Here is a 19,414-nt window from a genome sequence, read left to right on the forward strand (position 1 = left end):
AGACCATAAGAGCTTCTTATGTTCCAAGCTAGTTCAGAGTGAAGACACATCAGATTAATATTTGATCATGCAGAAGGGCCCTTAATCAGATTTGCTTATTCCCTTAGCTGAGTGCTCTGCGGCAATTATCATAATTGTTGCGCTAAACATGCTTGTCTTTACGGCTGGCGGCAGGACGTGAGTGTGTGCCGTGAGAGGGGGATTCTAACACCAAACCCAATTAATGCAGGATGGATGGCTGGGCCTGCTGAGGGAGAAGGAGGATATAGGCAAGAGGAAGGGGAGGGCTGCTGGTCCAACAACTGACACAGCCCAGGGAGCACTCAACTCCAGCCACCTGGAGCCCCTCAGCCCCCCCACAGCCACCTTCAGCCACCAGCTCCGGCTGATATGAGGGGAATGAGAGCTGCAGCAGGAAAATTACGATTTCAGCCACAGGTGTCTATTCAATGTCCCAATTCCTAAATTTTCTTGGCTGGTATATACAAGGTTCTCTCACATTGTCCTTCTCTCTCTGGCAGACAGGGGAAATACAAATCTGTGTTATAAACTGATGCTAAAGTGTGTAAAATACTGTAATTCTCATCCTAATTAGTTTGCTTTTTCAATTACTGTGATAGTGTCCACTTTCTTATTCCATTAAGGTCTAACTTGTATTTAAGGAAAATCCCAAATCTCATTTGTATCTATTCATCAGGACTCTGAAGAGTCTTCCTCTAAATAGAAACTATTTGCTTGTGTTTATCTGGGTATATGTTTAAACAGAATGAAATATTTAATATTTATTCCTATCATGAAATAAAAAAATGAAATAATGATAGGAAATGTCTTTTTTCAATTTTGTATTCAATACGATATATAACTACTGGGATGAAAACATTAACATTAAGGTCTGTGGATGACCCTAAATAACTATTGTGTCGGGAAAGAGAAAAAATAATTAAATGGTAATTGTTAAAATTGGTTTAAAATCTTGGCATATTCAAACACACACACACACACACACACACACACATGTATAATCTGTATCACTTTTGAGGGATGTATTTTATCTCTTAATGAGATATTTAGAATAAAAAAGATTAGGGTTATCATTGTTAGTTACACAAAATAATTTGGAACCAGTTTTTCTTTTATTCATATAACCATAGACAACTCAAGTTGATCTTTAACAGGATAGTGTTATAAAAGGAGGAAATAAGAATTGATTCAAAACCCGCTTTATGGAAAACGAGTCGACAGGGTCTCACAATTTTACAGATTCTACATATTGAAGTAAAATACACTAAATAAATTCATCTTCAACAAAGTGAATCATCGTGAACACTTTATTGATACTCTTTGTATTATATGGACAGTCTGGTATTTAAATAACTAGTCTAATACTTCTGGGATAACATTATTCATTTTCTGATAAAGGTAAGAGACTAGTTGTTTTTCTCTAAAAACATTTTGCATGGAAACAGTTGAGACTTGATTCTTGTAAACATGTCAAACCAATGCAATAAAACTACCAAAAGCAAAACCCTGGTCTGTGTCATTTTGATTGCTCTCTGATGAAAATGCTGCGAGCTCACCAGTTTGTCATAAGCGTGTCTATTAAACAAATGAGCCGGTGGACCAGTTGTGTCTGTATGGAAGTCATCTATCCTGCTGGAGGCATGGCACTGCGCAAAGAAACACTAGGAGAGACGGTTGGCCATTAATCTAGTGTTGACTGGCTGGAAATTGCATCTTTGTAATGAGTATTAGGTGTGCATCTACATGAATTAAAGCTGAATGAGCCTCTGATTGATCACCTCCTCCCAAATGATGCTCCTTCCATGATCATTATTGTTTAAAAGTGACTAAATCATATCGGCATGATTAACAGTCTCGACTTGAAGGGAAGATAAAGTAAAGCGAGGATGTCTGGAAATTGTGCTTCTATCCCCAAATTTTGTGTCTATTGTTGTGGTGTCGTGCACATTTTTTTTGTGGATTTATCCCGAATTGAGTTTTGTTTTTGAATCAGTCAATTCAATAACAAAGTACAGTAGTAATTGATGCACAGTAATTATTTGTAGGATTTAACAGCACACAAGGACAACAAGTACAAGGACAATATGTGAAGCAAAGGAACAAATGAGAAGAAGAGTGATTCGAGCCATAAATATTGAAGATTCTTAAGAAATGTCAATATTGTTTACGAGTTAAAACGTGGGTTTTGCTTTATTAGAGAAATCTTGCGTTTCTGTCTTTAGTCCATCTGCACATTCACAAATTGAAGAACAGAACAGTCACACAGGACTCATTTGCATCCCTGCCTCTATAAGGTTAATAGACGTTACAACCTCATACCACCTTCAGATGCCACACGCTCTGATGAGCTGAGATATTTTTTTTTGAACAGCCTGACCACATGAAACGTCTGTTAGACTGAACAGTGCGCAGGCAGCGTTTGAAGTTGAGGCCAACAAGTCCAGGTGATTTTACAGGCATTGTGACATTTATGTGGTCTAAGCTATACGTCTGGATTCGCCTGCACAAAAGTGCCCGACATCCCAGTCTGGTATTTACTGACTTCATAAAGTATATTCCACTGCAGGCAGCTGACTTGCTGCAGTTTGATTGTTCAACGTCATGTACACGCTGAAAGGTGAAGCGCTCCCTCACCCCGCTGTCTGACCAAATTATCACATTAGCCCGGATGTCTTGTTTCCATCACAGCAGATCGGAGCTGGAGCTGCATTCCCACTGCAGACAGTGTGGGTAGGCAGGCACATTTTTTGGACCAGTGGAAAATGAGCTTCAGCCATAAAATCTGGATTGTTTAGGCACAAAATATGGAATTGGAACCTGAATTTAAACGCTCACATGCGGCACATGCAGTTTCAGAACTTATATATATTTATATATAAAGGGTTATCAGGGACACGGTTTCAGTGATAAAATGTAACCAATGTTCGGGGGTGCAGCGTGGCACATGTTTGAAAGATAAACCTCGTCGCCCTGTATCCCGACATATTTACTGTACCTGGACACACTAATGTTCCTCTGTAATGTCTCTCTGGTAATTATACTGCCAAGCACCCTGTTGGGGTAATTATACTGAAAACACCCTCATTAGCTGCATCAAGATGTAAACCCCCAGAAGCCCAACTATCTTTTCCCCTCATGCCGATCTCAAGACGAGTGATTTGGCTTACTTGGCGCTGTACTTTAACTTTTCTTTTTGCTCGTTGCAGTACATTGCAGTATCATACAGCTGCCTTATAGTGTGTTTGCATTAAATGTGTGGCATTATAGTGAAATTGCACGATTGCACGACAAGTGATATCGTTCAACAATGTCCCTTAAACTGGCATGAAACTCGATTGTCTCTGGGACTCGTTAGCTTGTGGCTGTTGTAGCAATTGGTTTAGATGAAGAATGCTAACAATGCTTACAGGCTGTTCACCAATTAAGTGACGGGTTTGAACAGAAGCACCCACAACTCATAGGCCACACACACACACATACAGGCTGTTGACAGAAGTATGGATAAAACTGAGCATGTCAGAATTGTTTTATTAACTTGATTTAATTGAAACTCATCTTTATTCGGGTGCTTGGCAGTTGTGCAAATGTATTTACACATCAGATCAGGAGCATGGGCAGATATTAATGTCTATTATTGGATACTCGTTTTCACTTTACTCACAAATGCTTACTGAAAATTGTCCATAGAAATTGCCTGAATGCATCAGCCAAACCATTTAAGGGAAGGACATAAAGAACGGAACTAAAAATGTAGTTACGAGTTGTGAGATTTTGCTCTGCTCATGCAAAGTGGACATACTACTCACCATAACACACCAGCATAGAAATAACAACAATCCCGAGCCCCTGCATTGTCTGGCAATTTGCTCTCTTTAAATTATTCAGAGGCAAGGTTTCTTTTTATGTCAGCAACTGTGTGTTTCCCAGTGACAAACCCAGCCTCACCTAATAGTTTCACTGCGTCTGCCGTTTTATGACTGACATAGCAATAAGCAGATTGTCCAGATATTTATGCCATCTGCAGCTCCGAGAGATAATTAAAGTATATAAATTAATCAAGTGCAATTAATTAGAGGCTTTATGTTCGCAGCAGTACATCTTTGCATGTATAATTTATATTTATTGATTTGTTTGGTTTCATTAGCCTATAAGATAACAGTGCAAATGCATTAGAGGGGAAAATGCACAATTAGCATGCAGTAAGGGCTGCTGGTAATTGATAGATCAGCGAGCACTCCCTGCAGATATAAAGCTGTGTAAACTGTCATAAGCAGTTACAATCGATGACTGATATTTTGCGCCATATCTCTCTCTTGATTAATGATGTTTTGGAAAGTGGGCCCCCACTTAATGGGACCCTGATAGGCATGCAGGATTTACTGTTTAATCAGGGGAAAGAATTTATTACGGTCCAGAACCTGTGTCGTTGCTGGTGGAAATGTATGATTGGTCCCTGGAAGTGCTATCCTGATGTTATTTGCTCCCGTCAGCAGCCAATATGGCGGAGCATAAGAGCTTTGTGCTTCCCAGTTGATTTTTTTCATTGACTGCACTGCCATCGTTCATCACTGGCTGGTTTCCCTCTGTTCTGCAGTGCTGAGAGGAAAGGCAAGCTGGGCAGTCGATACTGGCCAGCGTGTTCACAGCTTTCCGGCGTTCTCCGCAATGGTGTGTAAAGTGTACTTAAAAATGAAAGCCACTGACTTATTTCCAAGATAATGAGGACTTTATCCTTGTAAAATCGAGTAATAGAGTCAGCGTTTTGTGTGATTTGAAATTTTTCTTGCACATCTTGCTGACATGCACTTACAGAGGGGAAAAACACAGCTAATTCAAGGAGTAGGGCCATCTGAGGTGGTGGGAGTTTATGCCCAAAGCCTATTTGGCAGACAGATGCGTAAACACGTAGATAACTCTGTTAATATTTGACATCATCATTCATATTCCTTCAGCTCTCACTAACCGTGTGATGGAAACTGCAGTCTTCTGAATCATTAGCTCCTGTTTGGTATGGAGTACATATTTCGTGGATGTTGTCACTGTGTGTTGCGTCACTGATAATTCATGTGGCTGTAGCAATATAATTACTCTAAATAGGATGTGGGCTTTATGGGCACCACATGTTGCTGTCTGGGAACAGCTTCTGTGTATTTCCACTCTCCTCAGTGTGGGCCAATCTTTCTACTCTGCTTCCATGTTGTGTCTCCAATGTTATGTTCCATGAAACTAGGGTTCTCAGGGGATGAGAGGCGCAGGTGCGTGGCTTAAAACTGTGTAAGGTCGGCCAGACGTCGTTGCTAGTGTAGTGTGTGGTATGGTATGGCAGAAACTGTATGAGGAGCTATGGCCCACAGCTGGGTGCCAGACTTACATACATTTTTTGCCCTGTGTCTCAGGCAATTTCCTCCCCTAATGTCACTGTAAATGCTTACAGAGACACCGCCCCCTGTTTAGGGTTGCAGATATATGCTGTGGAAGGGGAAGCAGCCATTTGCCTTCTGGTGATGTGCTACAAATTGGGATCTTACTTTACACCTGCTGGTGTCTGCTCCTCCCACCCTGAGGGCAGCTCATGAGATGCTGTGTTAAAGATGGACCGTCGGAAGAAAAATAATTGAAAAGCAGGACACTAAAGCTGCTTTCTGACTCCAGCACTGAACTCCGGATTATCGTAATTATCCGTAAGGGCTGTATGTGAGAATGCAAATGTGAGAGTCAGTTGCTGCGAACATTCTCTAGAGTTTTTCTTCCTAGCCCCCTAGTCCAAACTAAGGATAATATCCGAGTGAGCCCATGTGAGAAGGAGGAGAAGGAGGGGCAGTTGGAATTCCTTAAGATTCACAGCAAGCGAGTGGAGACCTTGAGGACATTTCTAACATGCAACGGATGCAAAACGGAAAAAAACGAGATCAAAAATATCTCATGAGAAAGAGGAGATTAGAGCTTTTGATGATAGGAGCCGGCATCTGTGTTGATATGCTGTAAACAAAAACATGTGATCTCCTTAGCAGAACTTAAACATTACATCCTGCATCCTGCATGCTGTGCACCAGAGATTCCTGTGTTGTCTTGAACACGTCTGGCCTGTGAAAGGCAAATTCAGGAGAAAGTCCAAACCCAATTCTGCGGATATTTTCTGGTTGCTCATGTTGACACAAAAAAACTCACTGGATTTCTTTTCAGTCAGCTTTTGCAAATGGATGACAGATCATTTGAGCTTGTTGACCTCTAAAGATAATCCTGGTTAAAAATGTCTATATTTGCAATATGAGTATGGTGCTGTGGGTGAATAATGCAAATGACCATTGTCTTGGGAGTAACAGAAACCCTTTCACCTTCCCCTCCTCTCTGTTCTGAAGCTAGAGATGAGATAACAGATGGAGATGTTGGGAGTTCGCTTCTCTCCAATCCGCTCGTCTGGCCGTATAAGCACGTGGAGAGGTGGGCCGCCAAATAGTAAGGGCCACATTGACACGGTTGACCTGCTGCAGACCTTAAACCCACAACAGGCTATCTGGTTTCCTTCCAAGGGATCCCCAGAGAGTGAACGCTTCCATTTTTCTTAACTTGTGTATAAGTAAACTGCAAGACCTGGCAGGGAGGTCAAATCAATCTCTGCTATTTATTACATAGAAATGTGACACTCCGTCTTAAATGCTCCTGTCCCAAGTGATTTAGCCTTGTGTCTGCGTTACGTCTGCAGAGTGTGTGTGTGTGTCTGTGTGTGTGTGTGTGCATGCCAGCGAGGTGGGGAACGACATTTTATGACCATTGTGCCAAATTGTCTTTTTCTCCGACCCGTCTCTTGTAAACAAAGATGGGTTAATATGCTCTTTGAAGACAGTTTTATGTAAAGCTTTTAGCCCTGGTGTATGTATCATATTTACTGTAAGCACTTCAAACACAAGGGCACACTAATGCAATGAGAACGAGTAAGGATTGTAGTCATGCACGGGTCAACTCCTGAACACTGCTGTTTAAATATGATCAGTATCTGATGTTAGTTCAGTGTGCTTTGATGCTCGTTCAGGTTATGTCTGCATTATGTGTTTTTTAGAGTGCAGGGGAATAGGACGGTGACACAGTCATTAGCTGCTGAAGAGGGATGCAGTTCTGTTTCTGTGGGAAGCAGAGGTCTGTTTACTGCGTGACAATGTGATATTGTGCGGCTCATGCTGTCTTAATTGGAAACAGTCTCACCCCACAAAAGGTGCACAAGACCCCTGATTTTGCGAGGCAGCCTCACCCCTCCCCTTTCCCACCACCAGCACCTCCCTCCTCCTCCCTTCCCCTGAAGAGCAGCAAAACCCCCTGAAGCATTTCCTTAATCCTCCGGAAGATCATGCTCTTCCACTAAACGCGGTACCTGTGGACAAACAATGGATTTTTCCATAATAATAAGTTGAAGATTTCATTATGAGTGTCTAATGGGTGGACGGGTCTAGGTCTGAGCAGACACACGGAGAAGCTTCCTTTTGATCAGCAGCATAGGGTTAATCCATGGTAAGAAATAATGGAGGTTTAGATGTGAGGGGGGGCACAGTATTGAGCCAGGCGGAATTTACAGCTGAGAGGGCTCAGTAAAAGGATGATTTTTAGAGCCTCTCGCTGCGTATTGAAGGGGAGACCGTCTGACAAGTCATCAATGAGCCTCGGCGCTGTACTAAACTAATGAAAGCTGCATTTGATCTTCTGCGAGGGGATTCAATACTGCTCCTGCTATTATTTAAGTCCTCAGCTTCTCCCAAACCTGTTTTCAGATCCACAAAATCATTAAATTGCACAGTGAAGTAAACTGTGTTTGTAAGTATCGGAAGAGGAGGAAATATCTAAACCGCTTATAATGTATCCCTGTTGATTGCATCCAGTAGACACTTCCTGACTTATTTATTGGCTGTCTTAGTCTTTTAGCTGGGTTAGATTCACTTAACGGTAACATCTTTACATGTATGTATTTTATATTTAACTGACAAATACTACAGATTAGTCATGATCTTCAGCTTCATCCATATTACTATTACTATCCATTTAAAAACCACTGCTACTGATACACCTGGGGTCCCTGGCTAACGCCTAGCTAGCAAAGGCTACATTGAGACCGAAAAGATCCAATCAGTAAGTGGTTGTGAGTGTTGACGGCATCTTTTCCAAACATCTCAGTTTGTGCTCGTCAGAGAAGTTTGGAAACGTTGTTGGCCACGTTTTAGTTTGAAAACTCTGTGGCTGCATTTTGGTCTGGATGAGCAGAAATGAAAAATGCAATCACAACTGCTTGATGACATGGTATTTTTGGCAATGACACAGCTCTCTTATCACATGACCACCTTCCAGAAGAAGACAACCAGCATTAGCCTTGACTTCTAGTGTAGAGCACAACATGGATAATCGACCACTAGTGTGGCCGACCCTGTTGTCTTTGCTAACAGCTGCTAAACAGTGTAATTCTGCCTTTTAATATTCGCCATTGCTTCTTCTAGTTGTAGCTTAGTTCCTTCTGAGGCTTTTACAGCGGTATGCGTATGCCCAGTGTACGCGAGTGGTCACACGATATGCAGGATTAAAATTGTCATAGATCTTTCATGGACAGAGATAGTTGCATTTTAAAAAAAGGCTGTTTCAAAATGAAAACAGTGCGTAGCCTTCAACTTTGGTCAACTAGTGTGTAGCGACACTTCATCTCAAATGGGCGTGAATGTGAACTCGTCTGTAGGTTGTCACTTGGCGCTTTTGTTCTGACCTTGTCTTTATTCTGCCATGTGGCTCTCGGAGGATGCGCCCTGAAAGTCAAACTTTCACAACCACACAACAAATCTAAACGCCTGCTCATACGTTTAAGAAAACCTCTTTTAGGTTTTCTGCCTGCTGAATTATTATTTTCTCATTGAACCTAACTCAAAGTAAAGCCTGTTTGTTGAAGTTATATCCAAGCTCAAACGTGGAGGGCTGTCCCGACCACACACTCGAGAGGCGAGCAGGATGAAAGATTTTGGTCTGAGCTCGTGCCAAGGAGCAGGTCATGCATCATCTGCTAACATCAATGATGGGTCTGCACCGCAAACAAAACAAGCCCATCCTCGCACTTGAACTGCAGTGATTCAAGGTTATGTTAACTGAAACATGCTGAAGTAATAATATAAACACTGTGATAAACCACCAGTTTGGAAGATTTCAGTCATAAATCTGACCGGGGGGGGCGGGGGGGGGGGGGGGGGGGTCTGAGCGAAATTTGTGATGACATCAAGTGGATGTTAATGTGAAAGTCTCCCATTATGCATCTGCTCTGTGTCTATCTGCTGTTCATTGGTGCATTTTAGTGACAGCTGTGAATAAGTATTTAAATAAATAAATAAGACATAAGTCATTGATACTCAAATTGATTATTATTATTATTATATCTTATATCGTCTTGCTCTTGAGTCCTCCTGTGAAAACAAATCAAAAAGCAACAATAACATCATGATTTGCTTCAAAACAATTACAAATCGACATGAAAATGGCCTTAAATGGAACTAAATCCAGCATTTCTTATTATTCACATTTAATTGCGGTGGATGGTTTTTTGTCATATTTGAAATTATTTTCTGAGATCATCAAGCAAACCATGGCATAATTCTTCTCTCACAGGAGGTGGTCATACAGTGTGACCTCAGATGGAGGCAGTCATGGAAAAGTTGCCTGAGGATCTGTCATAAATACCAGGAGAGAGAATAAAAGAGAGTTCGAGAAAAAAAATAAGGCTCCAGAGAGAGAAGAGTGAAACATAAAGGTAGCAGAGCTGGATTCTCACCAGCAGGGAGAGGCTAATATAGAGTAGAGAGAGAGAGAGAGAGAGAGCTGCTGGGCCATGCAGGGGATAGGCCTGCTAATCCTCACATATATATTCTCCTAATTAATCCTGATTACCACTTTTTAATCGGCCTGCTCAGGCTGCCCTGGAATAAAGTGACACTTCCTAATGAATTAAACCTGCAATTCACAATTGCCGCACTATTCTCTCTGTTGTTTTTTTCCAGTCTCCCATATTAGTCCTGTGTGGGAGCTCCCACTCTGTCAGTGGCGTGTGGTCTCTTTCCACACTAGTTAACTGCTAAATGCTTGGGTCACACCTGCGCCCTTTTATGGGGTCTGGCAAATCAGTGGGGTTAGTGTTGTGAAGAGCGTGATCGGTGCGGCCTCCCCTGTCGTTAAGGAGATGCAAGACTAAGACATTCGTATGGACAGTGGAACCTGTAAATATGCACAAGCTTTTTTAGGACACTACAGAAGAAAGCTTGCTGCTGAGGGCACATTGTGTGGTCCTCTGTAGCTTTTTGGTTACCTAATCCCCCTTCCAGTTTGAAGCTCCTGCTGAATTTTAAAATGATCTCATAAAGACTTGCCTGCCTCTTTGCGGCTGCCAACCAGAAGTTTGATCAACCCCAGCCCCTTGGTCAGTCTAGTGTCTAATCCGATGAAATGCGTTTAGGTGCAGGAAAAAGTAAACAGATAGATTGGTGACCCTGCCTTTACTTCCGGGTCAGCGGCACCTGGTGGCCCAGCAGCTTGAGACACACAGTGATAATGAACTCTGTCCCCCTGCGGTCGGGCCCTCTGCCTCCCTCATTTGAGTGGGTCCATCCCTGGGAGATGGGATCCTGTGAAGCAGTGATTGTTTCCACGATTAGGTGGGAAGAGCAGCGGAGCTGTGCTTGTGGATCCCTCCCATGGATTCGCTCCCTCAACAGAGGCCTGGCTGAAAAACAATAGCCAGCTGTCGCCCGCTGCCTGATGTGTCTTTGATCAGCCAAATGAAGGCTGCTGGCATTTCTTATGGAGTGGAGATTGCTTATCGATCTATATCAAAATATTCATGCTAATCCCAGGCAGCGGAGACTATTTTCAAGCCGGGTTAGCAATCAGAGCTGCCGTCCTGTCTGGAGCAATTCGCTGAGCTGGGAAGTCTAATCAGCTCAAGGTCCTGCAGTCAAATGCACTTTGCTGTTTAAATTTGGACCCCTGACATTGATGGAGGAGTCCAGAGAAAGGTGTTGACAAACCAAATTGTTTGTTCCAGCACTATTTTGCTAGAGATCAAGTCCAGAGTAATGCGCAGTGAATTTGTTCATTACTAGCTCGGGTTGGAGAGGAGAGGGCTGAGGTTTCACCCACACTGCTGCAGGATGACTAGTGTTTCAAGGTTGGGGAGATTGAAGGTTCAGAGGGGCACCTTGATGGGGGTGGTGAGATTATGTGTGTTGTATGTGTGTGTGTGGAGTTGCAGGGGACTGGTAGCTTGGATGTGGTGTGGGTGTGTGTGTATTGCTCGGTGTGTGTGGGGTATGTGTAACAGACACATTGGGGTGGCTGTATAAGGGGGTCATGCTGGGGAACGTTACAGATGACGGAGGTTGAAGAGGTTTGGTGAACATTGGATACTTGATAGTATGGATGTTAGGACTCACTGATACACTGGAACAAACATTCATAATGCATAAAAGATGATTACTAAAAAAGCGATTACTTAGGATACACTCTCAATCAATCAAATTTTATTTGCATAGCATGGGGCTTAACAATCTGTACATAGTGAGACATCCTGCGTACCTCACCCTCGTCAAGAGTGAGGAAAAACTACACAAAACCTTTTAACTGTGGGAAAAAAATGGAGAAACCTCAGAGAGTCACATGGGAGGATTCCCTCTCCTAGGACCGACGGAAGTACACATCAACAAAATAACATTATTTACAACATTAATGAGACAGTGTCTAATGTTAACATCACTCTATATGCCCTGTGTCTTTGAATCTGTGAAAGTTGATTTATTCATATGATTGTTATCAGAGCCATTTCGTCTCTATTGTCTCTATCATCAAAAAATGTGGCTAATAATCTTCGATTCTTCCCATTGTGCGCTGCTGATCAGTAGCAAAAGATGCCGTACCACCACATATAGTATAGAAACAGCGGCGCTGCTCTGTGCTCACTGATGAAAGTGTAAAGAACATATGTCTGCTGGCAGTAGCTACAGCACATGGCACTGTGCTTTGTTATTTATCATGAGCATCGTTAAACTGTTAAATGTGTAAGGAGTTAGAGGGAAGTGTAACTGGAGACTGGGTGGACTGGTTTGAGGTGAGATCCAGCGCTGGTCTGATTTTGTCCTTTGTCAGAGACTTCTTTGTCTTTTTGCACCACAATCTACTTGAAAATGTCTTTTTGTAAAAGAGACAGAATAAATCAGTAAAGATGAAAGACAGCAAGAGGGGTGAATTATACCATATCACAAAAGTAGTATGTAACTTTACATACAAACATGTTCATCAGATCATTGACAGATATAAATAATCCAGTGCAGTTTGTGTGCCTTTGTCCTCTATTAAAGACACAAAGCAGATAATATTGACTAAAATTGTCCAGATATTTTAAATTAAATTATTTTACATTATTGTATGTAATCATAGTAATAATAGTTTTTTTGCTCTTTACTGTTTCTTAATGTATTAATATAAGAAATATTACATTACATCTTTGATTACAAATAAATAAATAATGCAAGTGTATAGCATTAGTCGTGTACAGGATCTGTGCATGGCTTCCTTGATCACAGATTATGTCTCCTTCCTTTTGCAGAAGCCCCTCCCCCTGTCCAGTGACGCAGGCCGGGCTAAATCTGTCCAAGTACGTTAATACTGTCATGCAATTATTGTGCAAAGAAATCTGTGAAGAAAAAGCATTGCCAGAATGGAGAGATTATCCTGCTGGAGGGTTGAAGGGCTAATGTCTTGCCATATGGCCCAGATTGTAATGTGCAGTGTCCTGCTTCAGGGTCAATCATACATCAAGTATTAGTGTCAGGTAGGGATTAATGCCTAATGTTCCCTCACCTTCGACATGGCACACTGTACTCTACCTGGATCAGCTCTTAGCTCCGACACCATGTATTTCTCATGTTGGATAAATGTTGTGGATAAACAATGAAGATTTGTTCCATGTTGTGAAAATCAAATCAGTATATAGAACTATATAATATATATACAAATAATATAATCCTTGTTACTATAAGGAAATCATTTTGATTATGAAGCTACAATACAACAAACTTGTTTTCTCTGTCTGCTTTGCAGCCTGCCACCTCTGAAAAAGTCTTCCTGCTTGTCTTGCTGTTGCTGCAGAAAACACCGATTAGTGAGATTATTGCTATTGTTGACTGATGGCGGGGGGGCCATACATTCTCACACAGGGTGATTTACCCACACACTTATAGCGTAATGCGAGTCTTGTACACGCTGCAGACAGGGATGCGTCTGTGTGCATTATCAAGATTTACTTTTCAGTTTCCACGCTGATATTTAGTTTATATAGATTATTATTCATCCAATATAGGGCACTGATATGTACGCGAAAAAGGGAGCTGTAATTTGATGCAGAGTAGAGCCTGTTATGCATAACCGTATATTATTTGATTATTGCTGCTGTTAAAGCGCCTTAGTTTTTTCCTCGAGGCGTTTCTCTGTCACTTTATAAAGAATGAGTATACAGTATTTCCGTGGGGTCATAATTGCTATGGATCTTGCGGTTGCCTTATATGGCCCAGTGTACCCGGCCTGCCTTTGTCACCTGGTAGTGTGTTAAGCCAAGGCCTGGCTAGGGCATTAACCTAAATGACTATATAAGTAATTAACCTCATAATCCCTTTTTGACTGATTAGAAATGATAGGTTGCTGCTCAGTTGACACGAACGCCTCACCATATGAAGCCTTCCCAAACAAACACAAATGTCAAGGGGCCCCAACATATTGTGTATTGTAACCTTGAGAAGCACGGTGATGGAGAGAGTGGGCTGTGGGGAGGGTGTGACATGGAAAGGTGAGATGGGAGATGTTCCTGTGTGTGCGTGTGTGTGCGAGGTTCACATATGTCAGGCGGCAGGATGTAAGGTGCAGGTGTCGCCAGGGTTTGGTGCTGCCTGTCACCTTGTGAATAAACAGCAGTTGTTCTTTGGGGAAGGCGGGACTGATTCATGCGAGACCGGCGGAACATGGCAGATGGATGTACTTTTTCATATGTGTAAATAGTCGCAGCTAGCTATTAACATACCTCCGTGCAGATGGCAAACTGTAATAAAGTACAGGTGATAAAACAAGCCTCCTCGTCGATGGCTGACGCCCAGCCGATGTTTGTTCATTTTTACATACAGTGCAATATGTTCTGTAGCACAAGGGCACAATAACTAGTGGGGATATTTAGGAGCGCTTGTTGTTCCTGAATAGTAAACAGTTTTAATGCTGCAGTAAAAATGGTTTGATCTGGTTTGGCCTCACATACCAGGAGTTGAAAACTTGACTTTGTATTCCAGCTGCACCAACTTGTTTCACATCATATTTGATCCAATAAAAAGCTTATTAACTGACAGAAATCCCAAACATAATTTTCCTTTTTTATTTGACACTCGAATAAGAGGTTTGTTTTTGTTTTTCCTGATGTAATCAACATGCTGAAGGGCCAGCTAGTGAAGGAGCAGCATCAGGAGAGGTTACATGTTGGATCACAGTTGTAAGCTGACGTCGGAGCCACTCTGGCCCACAGCTGGTTCCCCTCCAACTAGATGATCTGCTCCCCCCTGACTCCAGAGACTAGAGGAAGAGGCTAAAAAACCCAGACGAAGAGTGAGAGCAGCAGAGACAGACGGAGCGATGTGTAGAAGGGGGTAGAGAAACAGTTGAGGGGGGAGTGTGAGTGAGGAGTCAAAAAAAAAAAAAAGTGGGGGTGTGTGGCGTCAGCATCCAGATGCATCACAACCACTCGCCGCAACGACGTGTGTGTGTGTGTGTTTGTGCAAGGCGTGCATGCATTTTGTGGAGCCCAAGGACTTGTCGTCTGTCTGCTGCTGGTTGTGGCAGCCAGCTGTCAGGGGAGCTCAGGGAGAGAGTGGAGCCCAGGTGAAAGGAGGGCCAGCGGCAGACGAGGACTGGAGCCAACGCTCGCTCACTCCAAATGAATGGTGACAAGAGCGCAAGAGCCATTGATCCACTGGTCAAAGCACCCCTAAGGCTGCAACCTAATGTGCTGAAAAAAGAAACATCAGCCCCAGTTGGGGCCCTGGGAGGGAGACAACCCTCATCGGATGAAACACACCTTCCACACAACATTCAGGAGATCAATAGAAAGAGCTGGTGGACGTGGTTATCCAATACATTTACATCCGTTGTGGACAGAATCATATGCAGACTTAGATATTTACATGCTGCAAGACATAAAGGGAGCGAATTCATAATACAGAATAGAAAGATTTGTGTTTTAGCTTATGTTTAGGGTTGTTTGCGTAGATTGTTTCTGATCATTTTTTTATTGTTAAAAATACAAATGCACCCTTTAAAAGCTAAAACAACTTTCAAATCCTGACACACATTTTAAAACAATTAAATATATAACAGCTCTTTTGCCAATACAGCTAACACTGTGTACAAAGTCTTCTGAGAAGTGTTATTCATTAAATGTGTAACATCGATTGTTATTTTCCAGAGGTGTTAAGAAAGTTAAGATTTATTTTAACCCCTCGCTAATAATACCACATCACACATATCTTTGACTTATATATCCGTTTCCTTAGGCTTTCCAGAGACGTCGTTTGATTGATGCCTCAGAGCTACACTCCATGTGTTGGGGTTAACAAATAAATGTGCTGTAAAAATACATATAAAATGCAGGAGGAGGAATTAGCCTAAAACTCTTTGCAAACAGCAGGCGAGCATAAAACGTCACATTACAACAGCATTGTTAGAGGTGTGTAATTTCGACCACTACCCATCACCGGGGATAATTACCTGCTGTGGTCCACCTGCCTCTTCACTATTCATTTGTCATGAAAAAAAAAAAGAAGAGGAAAGAAATTACATGAATATAAAACACTTGAGTTTTTTTAGCTGGAGCAAATTGAAATTCATTGGTCACTGTGAATATTGAGTTCTCTGCAAAGTGCTCTGATGTGGGTCTTACTCGTTGCGGTGACACTTGATTGGCTGCTGTAACCCGAGCCAGGCAGCTGGGCGAAGAAGGGCCCTCTGTGGGCGTAGCGCCGAGCGGATTGATCGGTGATGCGGGCTGAGGGAGATGATTGATTGATTGATTGAGGTTGGTTGGGTGACAAACAATGCAGCGCCCGGCCCATCAAGGTGCAGCCCTGTCAGTGACAATAATCCCTGATTGCCTCTGCTACCGGCCTCCTCCCCCTTCCCTCACCCACTCGCTCTGTCCACCTCTCCTCCCCTCCTCCGGGACTACATATAGAGTCGTCTATTACCACGGGCAAACATAAAGACAATAACTAATAAATAAGGTTGGCTGCAATCGGTAAGAGAGCAGATTAAATCATCTGGGAGGGAAAGCATGTAGAATCTATGGAGAGCCTATGTAAGGGCCCTCGGCGTCTATACTTGTGTACAATGGATCTTTGTAACATGTGGCTGTGTTGATGCTGATTTTAGAATTTCAGGATTCAAGTGTTTAACTATTTTGCCTCTTGTCCTCTTCTGCTCACGCTCACCATCCATTTACCCCCAACTCTGGTAGATATCAGCAGCATGAGCAAATAGCTCTATTTTTCTTAACAACACACCTGCATTTGTGTGTGTGTGTGTTTGTGTGTGTGTTTGTGCATACTTTTGTGTGGGTTTTCCGCTCGCTGTTGCTCTGCACACAATGTTCAGAGCAGGGCAGCCAATGGCCCTGCAGCCTCTCACGCATATTATTCATATTAGTGTTGATTCTAAAAAATTAGTCGCCAGGATATCCCTTTGAGATTGCAGAGATTATCAAGCTCAACTTCAAACACGTCCCGGATTGGGTTAGATCACCACGCAGCATCCATTAGCGGGCGAACTTTGTTTCAGGGCATCAATCAGTTGGTGTTTTACACAAGCCAGAGAGAAACGTGGGTGTCTCGGTTTCCCTTGCTTTTGATAGCGCCCCCACACAAAGCATAACTAATACTGCGTATATACTATTATCCATAGATTCATCTGATAATATGAATTTCTATAATCATTTCATTAAGGACTTCTCAACATCCTTTGTTTCTGATTTAACCAATTCAAGATTTGAAGGTTGCTCCCTTGCATAATGTTTCCTACATGTCTGACAGCCTGCCCTGCAGGTCTTCCGCTCAACGTGGGCCAGTTGGCAGGTCTGCTCTGCACATTTGGTTCATGTCCCACACATTTCCTATCTGGTGGGCATCACAGGCATTTTGCTTTAATTGCTAGGCGTGCTCCGACTGAGTGCAGCTTATTTGTATGTTTGTTTGCCTCCCTGCCTGAGCTATTGGTAATCTATTCTCCCTTCTTAGCGGGAGGAAACTCAGGCAGCCAGTGTCTGGATTCATTGAACTGGCAACAGAGTTACTGCATTATCATGCTGAGGTAGACGTGGAGACATACTTGGCTGGCTTTCCTTGATTGCAACTAAAGATCAGAAAGCTCAACTTTTTCTCAGTAGTTTGGAGCAGTGCTTCATTTCCATAAGATGAACAGAGTTTGTCAAAGAGAGGAAGTAAATGAAATAAGGGTAAGACATGTCATGTTGTAGGGCTGTGTGTGACAGTGACCCATACAGTATTCCTTTGCTGCAGTGTTAGTGGGGATTAGGATTCCTTATCCTCTGGAGGAAAAACATGGATAATCTGTGAGGAGATCAAGTGCGCAAAAAGAAGATTTCGTCGATAATCCATCTCTGAATAACAGATCCACAAATCAACAACACTATATGTGGTTGTCTAACAACTATTGTCCTTGTATTATTTGCACAAAATGTGTCAAGGAACAGGAATTAATCCCATTAGAGTAGAGATGTGTCCATCCACTGTCTGCATGATTAACATTGTTAAATATGGATCATATTATGCAGGGACTTTGATAAAAGCCGTCTTTTTTCTTTTCTAAGATAAGAAGACCTTGAGAGAAGGGACAGCAAAAAACAGTGGAATTGGCTCAAGGAGCAATAATATAATAATTCTGACGTAAAAAAACTGAAACATTTAATCACTTCCCAGCATCTTATCTTATAATAAAAGTTATTACTGTGTCCTTTAAAAATACACTTAATGGAATAGAAAAGCAAGAAAACAAGCTCCTCAACTATAGTTATATCTTAACTCATCTTTTTTCACGTCCATCATTATTTTATATTGTACTTGTGGTCAGAATACAAAAAAAGCTATATAACATTTTAGGAATATGACATTGTAATATTGTGATTTACAGCTGAAATTAAATGTAATGTCATATTTTTAGCTACATGCTGACAGTGCTTTCTTATGTCTGGGTCACGCTGGCTCTGCGTGTGTTGCGTGGCGGCTGCTTCACCAATCTGCTGCGTGTCGCAGGTATCTGACGTTCCCAAAGGCAGTGTGTATTCTGTGTGTCTTCAGCAGAGCTGCAATGTGAGGTTTCTGGTATCGACTGTTGTATTTCCTTGAACAAAAGTAGAGCTATGTACTCAACTCAATGCCAGGAATATACGATATGAAGCTGTGTATCTTCCAGTCCTACAATAACGATCAAAACCTTGTTAAAACAAATGAATAGATTCATTCACGGAAATGGTGGAGTGCTTTTACTTCAGCTATAGTATAGGAAGTGATGCAAATAATTGTGTTTAGGACATATTCGACAGATGGACATTCAAACTGTGCTGAAAGATAATTTTCTCTGCCTTACTTATGTTACCCGCTCGTGGTAATCTGAGAAAATAGCTGGGACGTGGCTCAGCTCACGCAGGCAGTGTGAACGGTCTAACCTGATACAAATGAAAAGCAAGACGTTCTGTGACGCAGGCCTAAGACATTGTAAAATTGCGGCATCTGTAACATCTTGTGTTCTGGATCTTTTACCCCAAAATGACTGCAAAACTACACTTTGTGATGGGAGGGTATTGACCTTGTCTAAACCGGCTGGCAAATCCAACACAAAACCAAGTTCTCCTTCGCACTTAAACTGCCCCGCGTTTGCTTTACAATGTCTGGCACATTGTCACTAAAAATAATAAGGTGACTTGTGTCCGACAAAACCCCAAAAAGTGAGTCATGTTCACAACACAATAACACAAATCTACCAGTTAATCATTTATGTGCTGGATGATATACGTCCAGCAGGCTATACAATCGACTTGGAAATGTGCGTCTCATATTCACATTTCATAGACACAGACTCACAGGTTGAAATGTTACGGCAGCTTTTATCGCAGCGCTGGCGAACAGTTAATATGCTGAGTAATTTATTAGCGTTTGAACCTTCTTAACCCGACACACTCATACTTGCTCCGTGTGTCATAATTAAGCAGAGACCTGAGCAGACTGTGGCAGTAATACACCACTAAAGCATATCGCTCTTAGATTGATAACTCTCATAACACTGCCTA

This window comes from Platichthys flesus, chromosome 1 (assembly GCF_949316205.1).
Source record: "Platichthys flesus chromosome 1, fPlaFle2.1, whole genome shotgun sequence".
Classification (NCBI taxonomy): Eukaryota; Metazoa; Chordata; class Actinopteri; order Pleuronectiformes; family Pleuronectidae; genus Platichthys; species Platichthys flesus.